The sequence below is a fragment of the Pseudoliparis swirei genome, chromosome 20 (assembly GCF_029220125.1).
Source record: "Pseudoliparis swirei isolate HS2019 ecotype Mariana Trench chromosome 20, NWPU_hadal_v1, whole genome shotgun sequence".
In the NCBI taxonomy this organism is placed as follows: domain Eukaryota; kingdom Metazoa; phylum Chordata; class Actinopteri; order Perciformes; family Liparidae; genus Pseudoliparis; species Pseudoliparis swirei.
In genome coordinates, this window is record NC_079407.1 from 18509408 (window position 1) to 18531234 (window position 21827).

Genomic DNA, 21827 nt, shown 5'->3' on the forward strand with positions numbered 1-21827 from the left:
GTCTGTCCAGTAATTTGAGCTCACAGCCAATCACATGTGAAGTTATGATCGGAACCGCAGAGGAATATAATATATAATATAATATGTTGCCAGACAAAGAATTTTAATTTATTTTTTCCTTTACTAATACATTTTAAATTGTATATTTCTTTCTTGGAGCCACTGCAGAAGAAATTAATATTTTGTTTTTGTTATGAAAAAGCAAAAAGCCTCTCGGTATGACATCTCACAGAAGTGCAATGTGTAACAGTTCACGCTGTGAGGAATTGTGGCAGTGAAGCACACTGAGTCTCTGGAGGTAGACGTAGTGGGACGTCCTGCGGTGATGCAGGAAGATGACAGTTGCCTGAATTGCAAAATGTCTGCTCTCTGATCCAACCACAAAAATATGTTTTTTTTCATGTTCTAAACGGCTCATCAATTACAACTGCATGTCAGCGGTTTAATACATAAAATAAAACACATTTTATAACGGATGAAAATGCAGAGTCCAAGCATGACATGGTGAGACAAAGCAGAACAGAAATTCACAACAGATGCCATTGTTCCCTTTGTTTGACATAAACCTCTCCTGATTGTGCAGCACAACAAGAGGCCCATACATTATTCAGGTTCTCCCCAATGACTGCCCATTTACAGACGCTCACTGGACGTATTCTCCTGCTGTATTACTGTGTGATCTGCCTGTTTTAAAATGGCAGTGAAATGCATGTGACCTCAGAGTAGGACTCTGCCTTCACTCTAATGCCTAATTTATTCATTACACTCGGCCTGAATTGCAAAGCCCGTATCCGCAAATATTGTAGAATATCAAAATGAATGTGAAAGGAACGGATCACAGAGGATTATTATAGCTATATGTAAATAACAAGGTGAAATAGGTCTCCTTCCTCATCACAGCGCAAGCACAACTAAGTAAGCGGCGAGAGAGAAATAACAGAACGCAGTGGTAGTAGATAATAACGCCATTTGCTGTATTGTATTCCATGAAGGACATCTCCAGACAGCACGTCATTTTTCAACGTTGCTGTTCCTTCATTCATGCTGATGTGGGTTTTGCTCTCGAGACTGCTGGGAAAAGGGAAGATGGTTGAATGCTATTTTAGGGTTTCAATGCTTACATCTCCACAACTATGTGACTATACTGTTTAAGGGCTGAGTACATTTGCAGATGTATGGTCATAACATTGGAAAACGGCATTTGACAATAAATTCTCACCGCATGTCAGGTTGTCTCCGCAGATTGTGACACTCCCTGCAGATTTTAAGTTGGTACATTTTGGGGTTCCACCCTTGCCAAGGCTGTCTCTCCTATACACGTATGTTACAGACTGTGTTCCTCTAGGCACCCTGGAGAGGCCGGAACACAACGCTATAATCCGAGAGACTTAAACCCCGTTATTGATACAATTTACGGTGGGGATTCTTTTTACAAATAGACATTCGTTTGAATTTAGTAATCACCTCTCTGTGTAGTAGTTTTTAAACATTAGTGGCAGAGTCTGCCTCTTGGGCTGGAAATTGTCTTTACACGCACGAATGATTCACCGGAACAATGCGTGCATGAGAATCAGCCAGGGTGTCCTCCCAGGAAGAACAACAGCAAGTGACCCGAAACGTTCAAGTGACAAAGCCCGCTAGCAGCTGAAGTAATTATGGTAGGGATCAAAAGAGGAAGTACGTGAAGTTGTGACAAAGCAAGAAAAGGTGTAGAAGTTGGGAGTGCGTTCATGGGTCAACAAAACATTAGACTTTAATTCAAGAGACAGCTGTTCATCTCGAGTTTAAAATTCATTAGAACCGTAATCACATAAGTATTGTAACTTGGCGATACAGTACAATAGAGGAAAAATATTTAAAATAAAATGTATATACATAATTTGATGTTCGTGATTTTATTTATTTTTTCTAAGTTATCAGTAGTTCACATTTGTCTTTTATAATTATTTTTACTATGTCTCTTTCTTTTTCTTTTTCTTTTTCCTGTTCTGGTTTTGTTGTTGTTGCTTGTACGACATTTTATGTTTTGATCCATATGTGTGTGTACTGTCTCTGTGCCTGTAGTAGTTGGGAGGGGGGGGGGGGGTTAAAGGGTTAGGGGAGGGGCCGTCCAACTCCTCATCTCAGAGGAGCCTCCAGACCTCGGTCTTTGGACGGTCCTCCATTCGTACATTTTTTCTGTTGTTAATGTCTGTCAGTATGTACACGTTATGTATGTACTTATGGAAAATAAATGACTTACTTACTTACTTACTTACTGGCAAAGTCTTCATTTGAAGCCACACCATGATGTTTCCATAACTTTCACAAAATACTAAAGATAGTAAAAAACCCAGACCTTCACCATAGTGGAGTCTCTTGGGAGCTGAATGGTTACAGCGCTTTATTGTGAAGAAGCCACAGGTCGCGACATATATTTGTCACTGCTGTTAGACAAAACAAGACAACTGTCTTTTCGGTGGATCACTCTTAAACGTTGCAGTCGAGTAATGGAACACGAAGGTCACCAAGCAGTCTGTGATCCGCTGCTGTGTAGAAAACAACTTCCAGCTTATTTGTAGAGCACAATTCAACAACAAGGCAATTCAAAGAGCTTCACATAAAACCACTCAAAACATAATGCAAAAGAAAACAAGATTTAAAAACAATTAAGAATATTCATCAATAATCAAGAAATAGAATAAAAGTGGCATGAAATCAAACTCCAGTTGCATCCGGCATGATGGACTTCTTTATTAAGACAGTGTCAATGTGTTGGGCTGCACTGTACACCAGCCGCTCTTCTATTGCACTTCTGATCAGATCGAGTGTTTGCTGTTGTGTTAAGCAGCACTTGATGTTACCGTGGTAACCATCAGTGTCACATATGAGATGTAATAAATCTCTATTGCCTCGCAAACCTCATTTTAAATACAACATTGTCTTCAGTCATTAAATTTAGTCATTCTTTTAAAATCAGAATTGCATCATTATAGCCTTTAGAGAGAAACAAAAACTAAATCCCCCTCCGACTATAAACTTAATTGTGCTGCAGTATAAGTCATTTAGTTAGTGGCATACTCTGCATTTGACAGTTACTGCCACTTGTGTGTATATCGTTCAAAGGCAGACTGCAAGCTGGAGAACAGTTTTTTAATGTTGGTTGCCGATTTGATAGTTCTCTGAGTGCATGCGGTCATCAGAAGACTTAAATAGAGACAAATTGAGGTCAAGTCCACTCAGTTTTAAGAGAGACGCTGCCCAAATGAATCAATCAATAACTCATCTTATCACTTTCTGACGGTGAAATTCTTTCATCTCTATCTGTGAAGATTTGAGCAGAATAATCAGTAAATATCGTCTCATAGATAACATTGAAACATGTCTGCACTGAAATTGAAATGACCTCAGGAGTATTTATTAATGAGCATTGTCTTTCCTAACAAATTATTTGTCTACAAAACTTGTCGCTGTGTTATGAGTGGAATTTCTTCGCCGGTCATTGATCATTCGTCACACACCGTTGCTCATATTCAGATGTGCATGCCACCGTGAAGCGGGCGGTTTACAGAGCAGACCCAGGTTTTGGTATGAGGGTGGCCCTTTGATGAAGTTCCCAGCCTGCACTTGTTCTCCTGTGTCTTCTCCTTTTGAAAAATAAATTGGGGCACACTGACCTTTTAATCAGATGGATACAGCAAACTTGAGTGTTAAAGCCTCAAGAACCAGTCAAGTTAGCTTTAATTAAACCAGTGACTACCATTACAATAGGTGACATGTACAAGATGGTTCACTGCGCCACATATTTTACTCATCATCACTCCCAGGTGGTACTTTCTGACTTTTTCCCAGCGGACGGTTTGGATCACTGGGCTCCATCTCAGTCACTCCCTGTTTGCTATACTCTGCGTCTACTTCTCTGCTGGCCTGCAAGGTATCGTTGCTTCAAAAGTGGTATGATCTTAAAACTATGCCTTGCCAATATTTACATACAGCACAGAAATGTATATGACCCGGATCCAGAATGATATAATACACTTTTAAACACGACAAAACAACACAAAAAAATAAAGAAGCCAAACTCAAATAGTTTTCGGAATCAGATTTTCATAAATGTCCTGGTCTCCATCACTGACAAGAACGTTTACTAAATAATGCAAGAAGAATTCAACAAAATGCTATATAAATAGTAGTTAGCAAATAACTAATTAAATTGTTGATAATCTTCACACAATAATATCTCATGGTTTGATGGAGTCATATCATGGAAGACAAAGAAAATGGGACTCACTTCACTTCCCTCAAATCACACACCTCACACAGTCTTGTTTCCCCTTACATCCTTTTGAGTCTGCCAGCGTTGACCTCGAGGGAAAACACCAGCTCTTAACTGTGCAACTGAAGATTTGGCTCCTAGATATGAGATTTAATTTATGAGTCAGGTCCAAACTTCTGTTTATTATGCCCAAGTCTCATTACAATTGCTTTTAAAAATGTATTTTTAACTGAAGCTTTATTATTATCCATAATAGGTTATATATAATAAAGAATTGCACGCTGGAACGTGTATTTTTTTTATTGAGTAGTCAACCATAAACAATTTTGATTAAAAAGTTGTTTAAGTAATTTATCAAGAAAAAAAACATCCTATTGTTTTAATTTTCAAATGTGAGGATATATTTCAATACAAATGTGTGGGCTGTTGGACAAAACAGCTTTTAAGACAGCAGCTTTGGCTCTCTGCACCTGTGAAGTATATTTTTTTAATTTCTTGACATTTTGCAGAATCAGTAAATACTCAGTCAGTTGTAGAAATATTGCACAGGTTAAATGATGATGGAAATACCATTATGTGTACAAAAAACTAATAATAATTTAATAATGTAGACACAACTGCTTTACCTGTCACAATGTGCGTTCCAATTTGCCTTTAACTCTCCTTTCAAACACACACACACACACACGCACACACAAACACACACAGACACACACACACACACACACACCGATTGTGGACTAGACTGACCATCAGGAGAAACTTGAGGTTCAGTGTCTTGCCCAAGGATACTTTGACAGCCCTAATACAGCATAAATAATCAAAAAAATCTTGAGGGAAATCAATACAAGCTAAGTAATCAGGAAGGAAGAGTCTATAAATGGCAAACTAAAAGAATTTAACAAGTCACGGTAAAGTAGAAGTTCATTATTACATTATGTCAGGAAATCGTTTTTCTGAGAGGTGTTTAAAAATAAATACACCTAAACTCTTTGCTAAGTTAAAATACTAAAGAACATTGAAGGGAAAAGGGAAACCAACCAAACAAAGGAAGTTATACCACAAAATCACAACAAAAATTGTTAAATAATTCTGGTTGGCCTGACATCAAATACCCAATAGTGTTAAGTTTTGGTGATGAAACTGAAATGCAACAAACTCATGGATAACAGTCTCAAGGTAAGAAGTGAGCATATATTATCAATGTGTTAACTGGAGAAAGACACAACAGTTGTTACATCTTGATAGAAAATAAATATATTTGAGTAAAAGAAGAATCTGATGCATGTTATTAGGGATTTTATGTTATTTGGGATTTTAAAGGCTGGAAGTAGTGAGTGTTCGCTGTGGAAAGAGAGATATCCTATTTGCAAATGCTGTGACTGTCAGATCATCCAAGAATAGTACCATGCAGAGATAAGTGAGCCTGAGAGTGACAATTTAAATACAGTGTAGCGAGTGTGGTCTTAGAAATAGAAGACATAGTGAGGGGTTGTTGTAGTTATACAGATTAGTCATGGTGTTCCAACGGTTATTGAACATTTGATGACATAAAATGTCTTCGAAATAATCAAATCAAAGACAGAAATGTGGTCAATTTGTCTAAATATTAAAACCACATTCAGAACTTTGGTCTGTTTTTTTAATATTCATCAAAAGTACTCGTGCTAATTAAGTGACTTAAATGTGGAGGGAGCTCAGATCAATCCATGGGAAACACCACACATAAAGTACAGTCAAGATGATGCACCACCTCCAGCAGCAGGACAATGATCTATCAGCATGTAATGGTCTGAACCTTAATTTGCGTTGGAAAATCTTCAAACACAATGGAGACTTCTCTGGTCATTATTATTCATGGAGAGTAGCAGTTTCGGGGAACTTCTAAAAACTAGATTTTTCTAAAACCATGTAGGAATATACAGTTAGGATGAAATATACACATTATATATGTTGTATTTTAATCATACTGCAAGTCTTGAGGTTTTGAAGAAGATTTATTCCAGGTTATTAAATACTGGCTTACTGCAGTACACAGATTGAAGAGAACTCCAAAATGACATACATTTAAGACTGACATATTTTCTCATTGCACTCTAACATCTCTGAAGGCCTGACAGAGAGCAATTGACATTTTTAGACTCTAAGCTCTTGATATTTTTCATGGGAATGCTGAGCATATTTAAAGATGTCTTTTTTAACATGTTATAGAGTCCCAGTATCTCACCAGAGGTAACTTGTTCCACCCCTCACAACTATATATCCATTATAGATGGCTGACTCATTCAGGCCAGCAGTATACATATGTTTCCAACTGTCAAATGTCCATCTGAGCTGGATGGATCCTGAAGACCTTGTTGTAACTTTATCTTCCAAGTACATCAATAAAACATAGAGAGATAAATGTGCCTGAGTGAGTACATGGAATTAAAAACATGGTTACATTCTCTCACAATTCAGTAATTTTAAAAAATGTGCACACTTCCTCTCATTAACTTTACATATATTTTAACAAAGTGTCAATTCACACTAATGACTTATTCCAAAAAAACTTGAATTTGTAAATGTTGACATCCTGATTGCAAGGGATTAACAATGGGTTAAAAGTAATATCAGGCCAGAGATGATACATTAGCTTTTATTTGACAGTAAATGGTCAGTTCCTCATCTGCTCACAAGCTTGACTGGAAGATGTTGCAGTCTAAAATTTAACAAAATTCTCAAGAAAAATACAGTTGATGCATGTGGTGAAACAGAATGTTAGAGTACCATGAAGTACATGAAAGCTGCCCCCCGGTAAAACTCTGTTTGAGTGTGAAACCTCCCTTTGATTGTGTAGTCCATGCAAGATCATGCAGCGCAGTGAAGTGTTATGGGCTTTTTCCTTTAAAGTGGATCGCTTCAAATGTGATTAATAGTTGATGTCAAAGGGAGGATTTTTTTCCCACTTCCACATCCAGTGAGACTGTATAAACCCCCCAGAAGTTAGTCATCTTAAGTTCTACGTCCTTTATTGAACAACTAAAAAAAATTTAAAAAACACGAGACCGGGTTTATAAACCTACATTTTAATGTCCATGAGAAATCAAACTATTAGTTTCAGCAAATGTCCAAAAGGAGAAACATGTTATCTGCCCGGCACCAAAATGAGCAACACACATTCAACTAAGGTGAAGAGATAACATGAACATTAGCTATGAATAGTTTCTCATTGTGATCAAGTCTAAACGTCGACAGTCATACAGCTACTCTGTAGGGCAGAGGTGCTCTGAGCTAAATCCTGACAGCCTCACAATCCGAACATACTGACGTGTAATGTGCATCATGTTCACCATCTTAGTTAAGCATTGGGTGAGAGCATGCTAGCTCAATGTGAGGCTGGTATTCAGACAAAAACCTGATGTCGGTACTGGAGGAAAAGTCAGAGGGTCAAATAAATTATCATTTTGTATAAAGATAAGTCGATGCCTGGCTTTTCCTTTTGAAATGAGTGCCAGCGGAGGAAATAAGATAATTCCGTACAACATGTGACATATTGGGAATTATCTCATATGAAACCTCTGCTCTCCTGTAACAGTATTTGTCAAGATGAAGAGACAAAACAGGTGGCAATAAATTCAAGAACGAAACACAAATTACAGAAGCCTGTGTATTTACCAGCCGGGAGAGACTATGTATGTTTTCATTTGGGGAAGGAAAATAAATAGCACTTGTTGTGTAACCTGTTTTGTTGGTGACTGCTGCACCAGCACCTCCACAACCTGTCAAAGTGGCAGCTCTGGCAGCGCTTGGGCACAACTCTGACATTATTTGCAGATTTGTAAATAAAGAATAATGTCTCACTAGCTAGTATGATTCATAGTTAGTCCCAGTACTTGTTTACAGACAAGTTGTCACATTCATTTAGCAAATTAAGCTCGTGCTCGGGGCTCAAAAAAATGGTTTCGCCCTCCCACTTTATTGGAGGAAAAGGGATTGTGAAAAAAACAAAATGTTTTATCTCCTTAGATTTCAGAACCGTTGATACAGATTCCCTCCAAATCATTGATAACTAAAAAGGAATTAAACCATTATGGAGCCAACCTTTTATTTATCAGAATTCAATTTATTGTAAAAGAAATGTCAACTAGCTAAAGGCAGCTCTATTACATTCACATAACCCTGCTTAGAGGCTTTTATGTAACAGGATATGCTAATACTTCTCGTACTAAGCCCTTGTAATCTTCATGCTTGAATTTATCAACAGAGGGCCATGTCTTTCCTACACACTTTAAATACTGATGGATAATATATCCATGTGGAAAAAGTCACTGTGTGTTTCAATGATCCTAAATAGTCAAATCCAGCAAATTGTGATACCGCAGCATCAATCTAAAAGTGAACTTTTACTGAATCAACATCTACGGATTAAGGTAAGATCCATATATATACCTCATTCTCTATAATACATTTTCCTGCAGACTGCAGACCATATGTCTATGTAGCAGTCAGTGAACCATGAAATCACTTGGTTTTCGTGAAGCTGATTTACATTCTCAGGTTAAAGCTCAGCGGGGCAGGAGAGGTACTTGTTAAAACCTTCATTTAGAACATCAGATCTGTCTTTTCTTATTATGACTGCACATCCTGATCAAAGGTTCACGGTTACTGAAATGACGCTGCAAGCTAATGGCATGTGACGAGCAGACAGCAATAACACCTTAAACAATCATTCGGTAGTATGCTGTATCTTTGTAATGTTTCCCATCGTGAGCTGTTTGCAACATTTTGCTGCTGAGCAAAAATAATCTTTAGATTTATTCTTGTTTTAGGCTATAATAAGCGTTGCTTGAACAGTGGGAATCTTTCATACAATAAATATGCATTTGATTCCAGTGTACGTCACTTATAGACCATGTTAATCTGCTTAAGTCCCCTAAATGTGACATGAACATGACACATTCTTGAAAATGTCCACAAGCTGCACCGTGGGGTCTAGGGCTGCTGCTAAAACCTGGACATGGTGAGATTACGTTTCACAGACATGTCTGTTAAAGGATTACGCACATGGAAGCATGTTGCAAGATCATCATTTGGGAATTAAGGACATGTGAGATTTAATTCTAGTGATCAATTTGTTTTATGGAGAAATAGAGGTTGATTATTTAATTAAACCCTTTGAGACAATGATTTATGTTCAACACAGGAACAAGGGGAATGTGAGAGTATCCTCTGGTACAGCATACTGTAAAGTGGAACAAAACAATCCAAACTCAAGTTCCACTTTTTCAGGTTAGTTCAGTTGTCATGGAGACACATCTGTTGGCATGTAAGCTTGTGCTTAAAAAGAGTACGCCACCATTTAGCATTGCGCCACAATAACATTGTCAGACTCATGAGAGTCATTTTATTTCTTTTTTAATCATCACAATTGATCCAGCAGAAACAATTCTCCACATATTGTTCTTCCTTGTCAAAACCTGGGGCCTACATTACCCACGATGCAACTCGACCGCCCACACGTAGGTCAGAGATTCAGTCGTTTTGTTCAAATTCTATTTCATCTATTTTACAATTTATTGGCTGATTGTATTTCTAAAACATGTCCAGTATTTTAGTGTAACTGGAGCCACAAGGATATCAAAGGCATTTCACAGAGCACCATGTAATGACACAATTAAGAGAATACTTCACTGACCTAAATATCCCTATTTTATATTTCATGTGGCTGTCGCTTTCATCTTGCATGGCAAAGCTCTTTCATTAGTTCCCTCTGTTGCAGTCAGAAAAACTCGTCAGAAAATATATCTCCAACTAATTGGATAGTTGATTAATTTCCCAGGGAATTGTATCCATGGCTCTATGAATGGAAATGTTGATCTGTCAATCCAACGCTTTGGTCCAGGCAGAAATATATTGACCCTCAGAGGGTGAAATGACATTTTGTATCAACATTCATGGTGCCCAAAGAAGAACCATGAAGATTGTTGTTGATCGCCTGACTTTTCATTTGACAACACCAACAGGTTGGTTGAAATGCCATGACATTATATCACAATACATACGCATGGTCCCAACAGGATGACGAGTAATAACTTTGATGATTCCCTGACATTAACTTAAGCACCATCCTCAGGTCAAAATAAAAAATGTGTGCAAAACTTCGGTTTATGACTAAATAGCTCTGAAATGTCATACTTATTAGCCTCAGCTGTATTTTGTGTTTAGTGCTAATTAGCTAATGTTAGATTGACAAACACGCAACAACACTAAGCTGCTGAACATGGTGAACACTAAACCTAAATAGCATCTGCATGTTAGCAAGATACATGGTGACATTAGCCTTTTGCTCAAAGCACTAAGTACAACCTCACAGAGCTGCTCGCACGGCTCTTAACACGTGTGCCAAATATTTAAAATAGACAAACAGGTTAAAGTAAAGTATTTTATATTCTTGTACTTTTTAGACATTTGGGTTTTAGAGCATTTCCATTTATTTTTTGAAAGGTATTTTTTTTCATTCATTGTAAAAATAGACAAAAGAGACAACTGATAATGATTCTATTTTCAGAATAATTGTTTGTCATAGTCCTAGTTGCGTTGTTGTTTTGCTGCTGCATTGCAGATTTCCAATCACAAAAGTCTTTTATGTCTTCAACTAAGGCATTACAGAGGACCGTAACATCTGATCCACACGCCTGTCCGATGGAGTGTAACCCGAATACAACAAGCCTAAATTATCACTGAGAGTTGTTTTTGTGTGATCCCAACCAGCTCCTATGGTTCAAGGATTTCTCTTGGTGAACTGTCCCTTTCGCAGCGGCAGATTCATAAGTATTGATTGTCTGGCGATGGGGAGCACACATACACACACACACACATACACACACACACACACATACAAACCATGTTTCTTTGCTTGACCTTTAATGCCAAATGTTTGTAGAGATAATAAAAAGCTAATTATTCAATCAAACTACTTTTACAAGCAATTACATCCTTGAAACAGTTTGAGTCTCATTTCAAGTAAAGAGCTCAGCACTTTTCGAGTAAGGCCAGCACTATCGGAGCGGTCATTATATGCTGAAGAACTTTAGATTAGTGGAAATGGCTCAGACAAAAACAGCTGCTCTTCCCTAATAATCACCTCACTTTTAGGGTTTTGTCCCCAGTTGACTTAGAGAATGTTGGACCCAGTGATTAAACTGGATATATGTGATGTATTTAAACACATTAAGGCTACACTTAGTGACATAATTTCAATATGTTCACAGTTTCGGGGCATTGCTATAGATGTAATTAGGCTTTGACTGTGGTAACACAGCTGCTGAAAATCCATGAAGACGTACAGCACTATGATTGATACCTTGCCATGTGATTTTGTGTGTGAAGCAGGTCATTAATCAAAGTGCTGACATGAAAAGTAAATTACTGTAAAGTCAGGGGAAAAGAGGAATAGTCACATGGCGTTCAGATGAGGATGTCAGCTATCCGGCTACGCCACACCTCCGAACAGCGGCACTGTTTCACCCACAGGACACGTTTTTTCAACAGCTTCTTCCCTGCCACAGTCAGACTGATGGCAAAACTAAACTATTAAAAAAAGGGTAAACAATAATCAAACACTACCTCAGCTCGCTTATCATGTGCAATATGTGACATTTTACTATCTGTGAAAATGTGCAATATTCTAATCTGTGCAATATCTCCACATAACCTTCCTCCACCTCTAAAAATGTGCAATATCCCATATAACTCTCCCCTTTCCCCTCTTTTCTTTTTACAAGCTAAGAACAGCACTCAGGCCTAGCCTATTTATTAACATTTGCCATCTCCTTTTTATGTTGAGAACTTGTTTTTGAAACTGTATTTAATACTGTATATACTGTACTACCACCTTATGTTCAGTGTGTTTTTATATTTTTTCTTATTACCTTCGCATTGAAAATGCCGGAAGGTTATGTTTTGATCGCCGTGTATTTATTTATTTATTTATTTATTTGTATGCGTGTTATTCGCAAATCTCAAAAAGTATTGAACCGAATCGCATGAAATTTGGTGGGATGATTGTTTATTATCCGGGGACCAGTTGATTAGATTTTGGGATCGATCGGGTCAAAGGTCAAGGTCAAAGGTCATGAACAGGTCAAAATGTTCTTGAATCGCATGAAATTTGGTGGGATGATTGGTTATTATCCAGGGACCATTTGATTAGATTTTGGGATCAATCGGGTCAAAGGTCAAGGTCAAGGTCATGGAAAGGTCAAACTCTTTTTTTACCATAGCACGATACATTTTTGTCCAATTGGCATGCAACTAATGCCAAAATGTTCATAATTCAATGCCCAATCTTGTGATATGCGAAGGTATGCGCTCTACCGAGTGCCCATTCTAGTTATACTGTGTCTTTACCTCTGTTGACTCGGAGAGCCCTGCACAATCATTCCAATGTGTCTGGACTATTGGTCTTTGTACAAATGGCAAATAAAAAAACCTTGCACCTTGTTTCCTGAACAAGTGGCTCGGCCAGTCTAGTGCTGAGTCATGATGACATTGAGAATGTTCTTTAATAAGCATGTTACAGCTGTGGCTGTTGTTGCTGTATGTCTTCCTCTCAGGCACTGTGATAGCTGCAAAATGTACACACACATACATACACAAAAACCTCCTCACATGGCTACGAGGGAATTAATTTCCCACATGCTGTGGTCTATTAAAGGATGTGGGCCCTTGCTTTCTTTGCCAGTAAACTCAGGAAATGTCATCACTTCTGTCGATATCTGGGTAATGGAGTACAAAGAAAAGTGACGATCTCCAATATGAACCCGTTCACTTAAATCTAGAATTGATTGAAGCTCCAAGGCTTGTTTTTGTCTCCTTAGATTGTCAGCGGGATCTGGTCTAATGAGAGGCCTCGAGGTTTCTACAGAGCTTTCTTTTGCTGAGCGGATATCTAAGAAGAAAAGAAAAAAACACCCTCTCTTGTTATCCAGTCGAAAGTTTTCACATTGTCTCTTAATTACCTTCACATTGAAAATGCGGAAGGTTATGTTTTGATCGCCGTGTATTTATTTATTTATTTGTATGCGTGTTATTCGCAGAACTCAAAAAGTATTAAACCGAATCGCATGAAATTTGGTGGGATGATTGGATATTATCCGGGGACCATTTGCTTAGATTTTGGGATCGATCGGGTCAAAGGTCAAGGTCAAGGTCATGAAAAGGTCAAAATCTTCTTTTTACCATAGCGCGGTCAATTTGTTATCCAATTGGCATGCAACTAATGCCAAAATGTTCATAATTCAATGCCCAATCGTGTGATATGCGAAGGTTTGCGCTCTACCGAGTGCCCGTTCTAGTTTGTAATGTTTTAACCTTTTGTGCTTCGACAATGGTTATGAAATGGCAATTATATTTTATTCCAATCTTTAAAGAAATCAATGTTGCTCTGATCTGCTTTTCCTGATACTCTCTGTAGGAAGAGCTTTTAAGAACATATCCAAGCAAATCATGATATATAAGAATGATTGCTTCAGATTTCTCACTTGCACATTTTAATATCCCTCTGCCCCTGCTATTCTCTTAACACATGTATTGTTATATACAGACGGATAGTGTTTTACTGCACATCAATGACATGCAAAGTCTAATTTTAACCCTATGAAATACACATTAATGCTAGTGTTGCTCATTTTCAAACCATGTTGATTTCAAAAGGTACATTTCAACGGCTGTTCTCTCTTGAAAGATAATTATTGTTTTTAACCAATCATGTAACCAGACTGGCCCTTTGTTGTTGTTTTGTTAATGCCACACACAAAAAGTTGGCTCTGTGTGGAGCGACAGAGAGAATATAACCACATTGAGATAACAAGGGAAGTCTCAGCAACCCCTGTTGTCATGCCGGAGTATTTTAAGTTACAAAGCTGGCAGCGCAGCAGGATGACTGTCTTTGTCTTACCCAGATAGGAAGGAATCACTGTGATGGATAATGACTTGACGGATAGTGTCCTTTGGCCCAAGTTGCCTTGCACTGAGGAATTTTATTCTGTCTTTTCACTTCATATAAGGGCCTGGAGAGAAATATAAAGATAAATAGAGAGGGAGAAATGGTGTGGCTGCTGGAGGAAAATAGAGCAGGAAAGTGGATTGTTTGATACTGTGAAGGGTAGCCATGTTGGAGATTAAGTGAGACCGACTTGTCCTGAGCTGACACCGGACTTATCACACTGGGCCAGGTGGTGATTTGATGCTTGAAAACGAAGATGGAACCGAACAAAATCAGTTGTTAGACCATTGTGGACAGGTGAGGGGCTTCTTGTTCGATACAAACTATATGCACCTCCCAGTAGTTGCCCAGTCACACCACTCACTGTCACAATGGCTGTCGGAGTGGGCCGCAGCACCGCCATACACACAAGTAGGAGCAGTTAAAATGCGTGGCATGATAGACGGTGGAATGATGGACTGTGGGATGTGTGACATCGACACTCATACTAACTTTTTTTCTCTCCTTCATTTCTTAAACTCTGACATGACGGCACAGCCTGAGAGGAATTAAAAAAGATTGTAGTGACGCATCAAAAAGCAAAAGCTTGCGTCTTAAATACTTAATTGGCTGGATGAATAGCTGAAGGCGACAGGCCTAAAGTACTACCTCTCTGAATACAAACTGATGGACAGTTGTTGGAAGAATAACCAGAGTGGAGAATTCTGTATTTGTAATGCGTGAAGGCTCTCTGCAGACAAACGCAGGCAATATGGTAATCTCTCTCGGGTTGCATGCTGCTATACTGCAGGCAAAGCTGTGACATGTCATGTAGCTTGTTTTTAATTTCAGGGAGAAGTGAGAAACTGAAGGCATGTGACCTTGGTCTCCGTTTTGCAGTAGAAATAGCATCTTAAGTGAGTTACAAAACCCCATTCTCATCCATCTTTAATCAGATATGTGTATGTCATCGACCTTATGTTTAAGCCTGCAGTAATTATTTCGATCCATTAATCACCTTATTTTCCCAGTCACAAAATCTCATTACAAGCTGAAGATTTGCCCGTTCTTTGTTTTGCAGATACATTCCAACGCTGTGTCAAAATATCATGAATTTTTCATTATGCTCTCCTTTACACGTTGTTGTCCTTTATCTACAATGATGCAGTAGAATATTAATGACAGGGTACATATTCATAGCCGTGGTATCTCCAAGTCTGTTTTTCTGATGCCTCTCCTGCTGCTTACGCTTCTTTCCTGTTGTTTCATAATCCGATCAGCGCTCATATCGCACCCAAAGCTGCCAAGTGGAAAAAGGAGCAAGCTCAGTCAATGAGATTATGAATGTATGACTGCCTCTCTTGTGTGCTGAGGAGTGTTGCCTCCTTCACTAGAATACTGACTAGAATTAGATAAAAAAATGTCCCGAAATGTGTTCAAACGTCTGGTGGCATTTTGCAGTGTAGTTCACTGAGCCCCTCAGCTGGTTTAACAAAAAGACTAAACATGTTTCCTGTCCTTTAGGTTGTGTTTTCCCTTGACGCCATTGGGAGCCACCTGCCTCAGCTCTGACTCTCTGACCACCATCTGATCGGGATGCGGATGTGAAACCTGCGATGGAGACCGGGGCTTGATATCTGGTGAGCTTGTCGTGTTTTCCAAGCCGCTGCATATTGAATGCAAACGGCTGCAGCTCCGCCCCTGGCTAGGATAGCTCTAATTATGTAGAAAATGTTGTGTTAGCAGTGGTGCATCAGCAGATTGAAGATGCAGTACGATGTGGATCCCCGTTGGGAATGTGTTACCAAAGAGAATGAAACTTCAGGTGCAGAGCAAATCTGGGTCAAATTTGCAAATGCTTTTTTCCTTTTCTTTTTCTTCTTCTTTGTTTTACATATTTTAAAAAGACATGTGTTGAGTTTGTCAAGTAAAAATCGCCTTTGTTATCTAGATGTGTCAGAAATAGATACATATACTGTCCATAAACAACAAATAGTCTTCAACATACATTGCCTCTATGTCACGTACAGTGTTGTGGGAGTGTGCGGTCGCAGCTCGGTTGGTACCGGGCCGCACAGAAAAAGTGAATGAAAAAAATATTTACCGGTATATATATTTTATTTAAAAAAAGGACCCGATACGCCGTCTGTGTATTCGGATTTATCGGCGAGTCTCACGCGCCGAACCCGCTCTGCTGGCGGCACATTTCAGTGATGAAGAATGGGTCTTAAAACATATTCAACCTGCTCAATGAACTCAATCTGTCACTTCAGGGGGAATGACAACTGTTTTTTCAGATGGCGGATAAAGTCGCTGCAATTGTGGAGACGGCGAGTGAACAGGGGAATATTTGGACTTAAAAGTACATTTCACGCAACAACTCTGCCGGTGTTCAGGACCAGAATCAAGGCCGAAAGTCTCGAGATCACCAACAAAAGCTTTGAAAACCTGCTTCATTTCCAATGTCATATCTTTGTGGTTTCTGCAATGACAGCGACCAAAACTAAGTTAGGGATCAGACCGGACATAACAAACACACGTCGGGTGTCGTTGTCTCCCGGCACTCTGAGATGGGAAATGCTGGTTACAGATAAACAAGCTCAGGGCTCTCACTAATTCGGCGTAATGGTGAGTTGTAATTTTATACACTTTATGCCGGTCGTATAATTGTATTACGTCATATTTACTCGGTCATATTTATTCCGTCATATTTATCGCCGGTCCGTCAAAAATATTGTCTGACACGAAACCGGTCCGTGGCTCTAAAAAGGTTGGGGACAGCTGCTTTAGAGCACACGTCATATTGAACTGTTCACGAGAAGAATGGCGTGTGGAAAGAAACTGTAGTGTTTAGTCTTAAAGTGCGGAAACACTGAATGAACATCTTTGCCTCAGGAATCAATCAGCTGATCCATTTCCTCAACACATACATGGTTGTTGTTGTTGTTGTTTGTAACTCCCATACATATAACTATATATACATATCGGCACTGGTGACTATCACTGTTACAACTAGAATGGGCACTCGGTAGAGCGCATACCTTCGCATATCACAAGATTGGGCATTGAATTATGAACATTTTGGCATTAGTTGCATGCCAATTGGACAAAAATGTATCGTGCTATGGTAAAAAAAGAGTTTGACCTTTCCATGACCTTGACCTTGACCTTTGACCCGATTGATCCCAAAATCTAATCAAATGGTCCCCGGATAATAACCAATCATCCCACCAAATTTCATGCGATTCAAGAACATTTTGACCTGTTCATGACCTTTGACCTTGACCTTTGACCCGATCGATCCCAAAATCTAATCAACTGGTCCCCGGATAATAAACAATCATCCCACTAAATTTCATGCGATTCGGTTCAATACTTTTTGAGTTCTGCGAAAGATTTTGACCTGTTCATGACCTTTGACCTTTGACCCGATCGATCCCAAAATCTAATCAACTGGTCCCCGGATAATAAACAATCATCCCACCAAATTTCATGCGATTCGGTTCAATACTTTCTGAGTTCTGAAAGATTTTGACCTGTTCATGACCTTTGACCTTTGACCCGATCGATCCCAAAATCTAATCAACTGGTCCCCGGATAATAAACAATCATCCCACCAAATTTCATGCGATTCGGTTCAATACTTTTTGAGTTCTGCGAAAGAGTTTGACCTGTTCATGACCTTTGACCTTTGACCTTTGACCCGATCGATCCCAAAATCTAATCAACTGGTCCCCGGATAATAAACAATCATCCCACCAAATTTAATGCGATTCGGTTCAATACTTTTTGAGATTTGCGAATAACACGCATACAAATAAATAAATAAATAAATACACGGCGATCAAAACATAACCTTCCGGCATTTTCAATGCGAAGGTAATTAGGCTACAACCTAATACATTGGCCATACACAGTGCAGTCATATACTAAGTTTCTACCAAGTCTTGTTTCAGACCGAAGTCGTACTTGCAGTCTCCTCTATAACTACAGTTCACCGAGGCTCAATAAAGTAGGGCAACAAATATCTAGCCTGAAAGACAAAACAGAGCAAGTTTCAAGTTTCAAGTTTCAAGTTTCAAGTTTTTATTGTCACATCCCCTTTTATACAAGTATAATCGGTTTGTGAAATTCTTATGTGCAAAACACCCGACAGCAGTAGCAGACTAAAAAAAGAATAAGAATGAGAATAAACTATACAATATCCACACACACAAAAAAAAAAAAAAAGTATTAACAATATATATATAAAACAATGTAATAGAATATACATCATGACAATATATATATATAAAACAATGTAATAAAATATACACTTTTTTGAGACAATATATATATATATATGTATATACATACAATATATATATACAATATATATATATATAAAACAATGTAATAAAATATACACCATGGCCATAGATATTCACAGAATATGTTCTGGTGTATAGTGTTAATGAGGGTCTCAGTCCTTGTTCAGCAGCCTGATGGCCTGACTGAAGAAGCTGTCCTCAGTCTGTTTGTGCGACACTTGATACTGCGGTATCGCCTGCCTGACGGTAGAAGGGTGAACAGTTTGTGGCCGGCGTGGTTATTGTCTTTCATCATCCGTTTGGCCCTGGCCACGCACCGCTTGGTGTATATGTCCAGGATGGAGGAAGCTCACCTCCAACGATGTACTGTGCCGACCGCACCACCCTCTGTAGTGCCCTACGCTCCAGGGCGGTGCAGTTCCCGTACCAGACGGTGATGCAACCTGTCAGAACACTCTCGATGGTACTGGTGTAGAATGATCTGAGGATGCGGGGCCATGTTGAATTTCCTCAGTCGCCTAAGGAAATACAGGCGTTGTTGGGCCCTTTTCACCACGTGAGTGGTGTGCGTGGTCCATGTGAGGTCCTCGGAGATGTGCACGCCGAGGAACTTGAAGCTGCTGACTCTCTACTGCAACTCCGTCTATGGAGATGGGGTGTGCTCTCCTCTCCGCTTCCTGTAGTCCACGATCAGCTCCTTGGTCTTCTTGACGTTGAGGACGAGGCTGTTCTCCTGGCACCACTGTACCAGTGATCCAACCTCCTCCCTGTAGGCTGTCTCGTCGTCGGTGATCAGCCCCAACACTGTTGTGTCGTCAGCAAACTTGATGATGACGTTGGAGCTGTGCATGGCCGTGCAGTCGTGGGTGTACAGGGAGTAGAGGAGAGGGCTCAACACGCATCCCTGAGGGGCTCCCGTGTTGAGGGTCAGCGGCTCTGAGATGGTACTGCCCATCCTCACCACCTGGCGGCGGCCCGACAGGAAGTCCAGTATCCAGCTGCACATGGTAGAGTGCAGGCCTAGACCTCTGAGCTTGGTGTCGAGCTTGGCGGGAACAATAGTGTTGAACGCTGAGCTGTAGTCCACAACCAGCATTCGCACACAACAGTTCCTCCTCCAGGTGGGAAAGGGCGGTGTGAAGTGCCATGGCAATTGCGTCGTCGGTGGATCTGTTTTGACGATATGCAAATTGCCATGGGTCCAGCGTGGCAGGCAACATGGAACAAATGAAGTCCTTGACCAACCTCTCAAGCATTTACTGACAATCGAGGTGAGGGCTACGGGTCTCCAGTCATTCAGGCAGGTTACCTTGGGGTGTTTGGGGACAGGCACAATGGTGGACATCTTGAAGCTCTCAGGAACAACAGCCTGGGACAGGGAGAGGTTGAAGATGTCTGCGAAGACTCCTGCCAACTGGTCTGCACATGCTCTGAGGGCGCGCCCGGGATGTGGTCGGGACCTGCTGCCTTCCGGATGTCCACCCGCTTGAAGGCTCTGCGCACGTCAGCCTCTGAGATGATCAGCAGGCTGGTCTCCTCGGGCGGCGCTGCCTTCGCGGGCTGCCGTTCACGCCGAACCGAGCAAAGAATGTATTTAGCCCGCCTGGGAGGGAGGTAGAGGACTTCTCTTCACCGCTGGTTCTCCCTCTGAAGTCCGTGATTGTCTGTAGCCCCTTCCACACACCTCTCACGTCATGGCTCTTGAGCTTCTCCTCCACCTTGTTCCTGAACTCCCGCTTGGCAGAGCCGATGGTCTTACGGAGGTCGGAGCGGGCTCTTTGTATTCCGCCATATTCCCGGAGTCAAAGGCGGTGTTACGCGTGCGGAGTGCAGCGCGAACATCGCCATTTATCCACGGTTTCTGGTTGGGATAAATCCGAACCGACTTGGTAGGAACAACGTCATCTATGCATTTCTTGATGAACCCGGTGACTGAGGACGCGTACTCACTGACGTTGTTGTCCGACGCGACCCTGAACATATCCCAGTCAGCACGTTCAAAACAGTCCTGTAGCATAGACTCCGATTGGTCCGACCAGCGTTGCACTTCCTTCACAGCGATTGGTTGCTGCTTAAGCCTCTGCCTGTAGGCGGGGAGTAGTTGGATGCAGCGGTGGTCCGATTTGCCGAACGGTGGGCGGAGGAGGGCTTTGTATCCATCCCGGAAGGGAGTGTAGCAGTGGTCGAGAATCCGCTCCCCCCGCGTGTTGCTTTCTATGTGTTGGTAGAACTTCGGGAGAACTTTCTTCAGGTTCGCTTTGTTGAAGTCCCCCGCCACAATGAAAGCAGCCTCGGGGTGTGCCGACTCCTGCTCGCTGATGGCACCGTAGAGTTACTTCAGCGCTATGTCCGTGTTAGCTTGTGGCGGAATGTACACAGCAGTTACGGTGACTGCTGTAAACTCCCTTGGTAGCCAGAATGGTCGACACATGAGCATTAGGTACTCCAGGTCCGGGGAACAGAACGACTTGAGAGTATGTACATGACTTTGGTTGCACCAAGATCTGTTTATCATGAGACATACCCCTCCTCCACGATCTTTACCAGAGAGAGTCTTTGTTCTGTCCGCGGTGGACGGAAAATCCTGCCGCTCGATGGCTGAGTCGGTAACCTCCTCCGACATCCATGTCTCCGTAAGGCAGATGATGCAGTTGTCCTTAGTTTCCGGTGGAATTGAATACGAGCCTGTAGCTCGCATAGCTTATTGTCCAAAGACTGTACATTTGCCAGTAAAATGGTGGGTAGTGGGGTCGATTGGCTCGACGTCTCAGCCTAACCAGCACGCCAGCTCGCTTCCCCCTCCGTCGGCGACGTTTGCGTGAGATCGCGCCTAAAATGGACGGAGATAGTTCCGCTACTGTTCCTGGCGGGACGTCCGAGTAAGAGTTGAAAAACTCTGGTAGGCGGCGAGCAACTGCCGATCCAATCTCCAGAAGTGTGCATCTGTCGTACGTTAACTGGCTGCTAACGTTTTGTGCAAAAATAGTCGCAATAAGAAGAATAAATAACAAAAAACTACTACAAAATCCGGGAGCTCGCAACACAGCAGCCATCACGTACGGCGCCGTATCTTAGGTGCTTGAAGGCTGTGAGTGTTGGATCAGTGAGCGGTTGACCATTGCTTTGTGTCGAACACCATTTCTATCGGCTCTTCCGTTCTTTCATCTCGATTTTGAAAACTAGACAGTCAGAGTATATTATTCAGAGACATTTTAGGAAGAAAATACAAGAAGGGTATAGTAATACTCTTTGACGAATAATCACGTTACTACCTAAACATGGAAAAAAGACAAAC

General features: G+C 40.7%; 1 protein-coding gene across 2 annotated transcripts in view; it reads left to right on the forward strand.

Moving 5' to 3' along the window:
* lrfn1 (leucine rich repeat and fibronectin type III domain containing 1) overlaps nucleotides 1–21827 on the forward strand; it is a 108407-nt gene that overhangs the window by 60846 nt on the left and 25734 nt on the right. The window contains exons 1-2 of one of the 2 annotated variants that reach the window (XM_056440392.1): nucleotides 8563–8667; nucleotides 15747–15862. The gene's annotated coding sequence lies outside the window, so the exon portion shown is untranslated. Of the gene's footprint in view, nucleotides 1–8562; nucleotides 8668–15746; nucleotides 15863–21827 lie in introns of those variants that run through there. The other variant, XM_056440394.1, reaches the window with a different exon arrangement.